General features: G+C 31.0%; 1 protein-coding gene across 1 annotated transcript in view; it reads right to left on the bottom strand.

Annotated features, from left to right (window-relative positions):
* Window positions 1–3,949: 3,949 nt before the first annotated feature.
* The window catches only part of LOC143039329 (nephrin-like), a 587,580-nt gene continuing 586,529 nt past the window's right edge, over window positions 3,950–5,000 (bottom strand). The window contains exon 18 of the mRNA XM_076209207.1: window positions 3,950–5,000. This exon is cut by the window's right edge and continues 1,703 nt beyond it. The gene's annotated coding sequence lies outside the window, so the exon portion shown is untranslated.

The raw sequence follows: 5,000 nt of genomic DNA, 5'->3' as shown, positions 1-5,000 counted from the left end.
GAATGTCTTAAAACCAAAGACTCAATATGAAACAAGGCAATTAAGCTGACAGATACAGAAAGAAAAATATGTGAATCTCAAAGACGTATGTCAATATCAAACAAATGAACGACTACATTGTTATACGATTATACTTGATAATGTGCAGTATGGGAACAAGTGAACATATTGCACAATAATCCCTACAAGAAACAAAGAAATATTGTAGAACTTCTGTACATAACCACCAACAAATGCACAAACAATATGATAGGTGACATTAAACTATCAAAGCCAACAGCACCACAAACAGCAAAAGAATGGAAGAAAACGGAACACCAGATCACCAGAAGCACCCCACGGAGTGCCAATCCGACATCCTTTAACTCAAACCAATTGACCTCTCATGTACCTTTTCCACTCCTCACATATTTTCTGTATTCAATACTAGTTGTTTTCTGTAGTGTAAATATTCTTTCTGAATGGTAAGTAATTTTTATCAAGTGAGATGAAATCTTTTGACCAATGGTATTAAGGCTAGACTGGCGCTTTTGAAATTGTGATTTTTGAGTCGTTAATTATATATATATATATATATATATATATATATATATATATATATATATATATATATGCAACAGTAATCACAAAAAACACGTGAATAAAGATTTTTGCTTGTAACCACGAGGAAATTAAAGATCGGAATACTGAACGTTTTCGTCTATTAAGACATTTTCAAAGTACATAGTGTCACAACAAAGTATAACTTAAATACAATAGAATAGAAAACAGGAGAGGTCACTCAACGTAAATACGTAAGGATTATCTTACAAAGAAACAAAAATAAAATGGGTGAAAAATTGAAACAGGTGATAAAATGTCACTCAACATAAATACATAAGGATGACAATTGACAAGGTGATAAAAGGACATTCAACATAAATACATAAGAAATATCCTACAAAGAAACAAAATATAAATGATAATAACAAGAAATAAGAATGGTGACAATTGACACATGTGATTCAACATAAATACATAAGGATTGTCTTATGTTGAATCACATGTGTCAATTGTCACCATTCTTATTTCTTGTTATTATCATTTATATTTTGTTTCTTTGTAGGATATTTCTTATGTATTTATGTTGAATGTCCTTTTATCACCTTGTCAATTGTCATCCTTATATATTTATGTTGAGTGACATTTTATCACCTGTTTCAATTTTTCACCCATTTCATTTTTGTTTCTTTGTAAGATAATCCTTACGTATTTACGTTGAGTGACCTCTCCTGTTTTCTATTGTATTGTATTTAAGTTATACTTTGTTGTGACACTATGTACTTTGAAAATGTCTTAATAGACGAAAACGTTCAGTATTCCGATCTTTAATTTCCTCGTGGTTACAAGCAAAAAAAAAAAAAAAAAAAAAAAAAAAAAAAAATATATATATATATATATATATATACATATATATATGTATATATATATATACATATATATATGTATATATATATATATTATAAATATATATGTATATATATTATATATGTATATATATATATACAAGTGTATATTATGTATATATATATACATATATATATATATGTATATTATATATATATACATATATATATATATGTATATATATATTATATACATGTATATATATATATACATATGTATATCATATATATATGTATATATATATATATGTATATATATATATATATATATATATGTATATGTATATTACATATATATATATACATATATATATATATATATATAAATATATATATATATACATATTGTGTAAAAGGCACCGTAAATGTCTATTCTGCTTTTATTCTTCTTCTTTTTTTACTTATTTGAGCGTTTGTAATATCTTATATGTATATTCCAGCATTTGACCTCGTTCTATTGTGTAAAAGGCACCGTAAGTGTCTATTCTGCTTTTTTTCTTCTTTTTTCACTTATTTGAGCGTTTGTAATATCTTTTATATATATTCCAGTATTTGACCTCGTTCTACAGCGAATGTCTTCCGTAGCCTCGCTGGAACCTAATACTACCCGTATGCTATATACAGACCAGAAGCCTTATATTCCAGGTTCTTTCCACATCAGCAATGTTGAGACGCCAGATGTACGATGAAAAGATACGTAGTTGTTTGAAAATTACTATTGCCGACAAGTGGGCAGAAACAACTTCGCCAACCATGTAGTTATTGAATGGAATAAACTTCCTGCAGAGGCAGTGCATTATAGTTCAGTTCGAAGCTTTAAGAATAATTTAGATACACACCTAAGCAAGATGCTGTAATGATTATCATTTATTTTATATTATTTGTTTTTGTTTTGTTATCATTTGTTTCTTTGATTCTCATTTATTATTAGTTATATGTCAATTTATTACTATTTACTATTTACCTGTTTGTTTATTATTTAACTATACCTATGCATTTATTTATGTATTTTATTTGTTATTTACATCATTATAGTTTCTATTTATTCATTTATTATTATTATGATTTCTTTTTCGCATCCGACCTAGATATGGACCAAAAGGTCTCTTGTCGGTATGCTCCGCCTTTATAATCCTTTGTGAAGTCTATCGAAATAAACACAATATGAAGACGGAGTATTTATTTGTACGACATTTGGCTTTTTACACCTTTCTCAGGCTGTGATAAGCAAAACTTTGTACCAGTAAGGACTTAATCCTTACATCGTGTCTATTTCGATAGTTATTTGTTACTCGAGGTTAAGGAAATTCGAGCAGGGGAGGGCAAACTGCTCGAATTGTAAACTAATGGAATAATCGACGACAATAGTATCCCAAATGGGGAAATTTGGGAAAGAACTGTAAAATTGAGCAAATTTTGTTGAAATGAGATGACTAAAGAAGCGTTCAAGAATTGAATTATTCAAATAATGACTGGGATACTAGGTTTAGTGCTGTGAACGTAGTTTGAAAGAGGTTGGTAGACATATATACTACATATATTTGTCTATTCCTAATGTGGATAAATGAATAAAAAATAAGTGAATATTTAGATAAACGAAATATATAGATAAATAAATGAATATGTAAATATGCTGATACATTAAAACAAAGGAGTGGCGTGTGTTGCATTCCGTTGGGTGCTTTCGGTGTGGTATATACTTACGGTTAATGATACTTTTTCATAGTCATAATGTGGTCCTGTAGGCATATAAATTCACACAGGAATTCAAGTAATTTTGAGGTTTGCGATCTTGGTTTTGTTAAAAGGGGTAGAGGTTAATACTAATAGCGATAAACTTTATTTGCTTTTGTAATTGTGGAATCGAAATTCCATTTACCCAACACCACAAACTTTCTCATCATTATGTATGTCATTTCAAACATTGTGGAGAGTAAATAGCTTTCCTGAAGTATATGTATGCATATGTATTCATTAGAATGTCGAACAGACTTTGATGTTATATTATACATGAGGCAGCCAAGTATATACGGACTTTCAGTATCCATATTGGCTGCGTGGAAGTTGTGGGCAGATGGTGCACTGAAGCTTTTCACTGTTAAAGAAAATAATATAGTTTTCATTAAATTGATGGAAAATTCTTTATACTTCTCTCTCTCTCCTTCTCTCTCTCTCTCTCTCTCTCTCTCTCTCTCTCTCTCTCTCTCTCTCTCTCTCTCTCTCTCTCTCTCTCTCTCTCTCTCTCTCTCTCTCTCTCTCTCTCTCTCTCTCTCCCTCTCTCTTTCTCTCTCTCTCTCTCTCTCTCTCTCTCTCTCTCTCTCTCTCTCTCTCTCTCTCTCTCTCTCTCTCTCTCTCTCTCTCTCTCTCTCTCTCTCTCTCTCTCTCTCTCTCTCTCTCTCTCTCTCTCTCTCTCTCTCTCTCTCTCTCTCTCTCTCTCTCTCTCTCTCTCTCTCTCTCTCTCTTCCTCACTAAAATGGATACTTAAAGAAACACAGTTTGTTTTATTGAAAATTTATTTCAAACACGTACACTATACATAAAACCCTTTTCGTAACAATATTAAAATATATTCCCAGTCATACTTAGTGTGAAGCATGGTTGGGAGACATTTAGAAGAAATCGAAGCTCAATGTGGGGCTTAGATGTTTGAGAAGATAAAGATGCACAAGTTAAACCAACATTGTCTTTTATCTTTTTTTTTCTTGGTTTTCAATTCAAATGTGCCCCAGATTCACGATAGTATCACAGCATATACTGTCCCTCCAAATCCTTGGGAAAGATATACACACACACACAGACACACTTCCTAAAGTACAAAAACGTTCCAAGTTAGTATAGTTATCATTACTATGGAAATCACTGTCTTTGGTACCCATTGGGTATTGAAGAAGTTATCTATGTTTGAGATCTTAGGATAAATTTCACAAGTTATACACACGTTCTTATGTTTGCTCCAAGTCTTTTTCTTTCTTTCTTTCATACTTTCTTGAAGTACACTATCCTGTTTACCAAAGTATATGTAAACATTTCTTTTTGAACAGAGGAAGCGTTAGGTTGAGTCTTGTAGCCTCAGTTCAACTGCACAACATGGTCGAGAGGTTTTGGTTTCATGAACAACATGAAAAAGGTGGGAATAATTTTGTTTATTGCTCCAGAACAATTCAAGTATTTGTCTTTCTACTCAGTAAATGTTTCACGAAACACGAAACAAAGACAAAAGAAACTGCTGTAGAGGAGTCACACTACTCATTTATTTCTGTAAAATGAGAGACATTGTTTCACTATCAGAAGAGCTAGTTTTTATCGTTATTGTGAGATATCAAACCTAGCAACAACGAAATGATGTCTATCATGAGAGCTATTTTCACCGTTGTCATGACATATCAAACCTAGCAACAACGAAATGGTATTTATCATGAGAGCCATTTTCACCGTTGTCATGACATATCAAACCTAGCCAAAACAAAAGATAATAACAATAGATATAAAATATGGTAAAATGAAATAAAAGAATATAAGATCAAGTGAAATATAATAAGATAAATGAAAACTAAA

Source organism: Oratosquilla oratoria, chromosome 26 (genome assembly GCF_046742065.1).
Source record: "Oratosquilla oratoria isolate Oo_2021 chromosome 26, ASM4674206v1, whole genome shotgun sequence".
Taxonomy (NCBI): domain Eukaryota; kingdom Metazoa; phylum Arthropoda; class Malacostraca; order Stomatopoda; family Squillidae; genus Oratosquilla; species Oratosquilla oratoria.
This window is presented reverse-complemented; position numbering and strand designations above follow the sequence as displayed.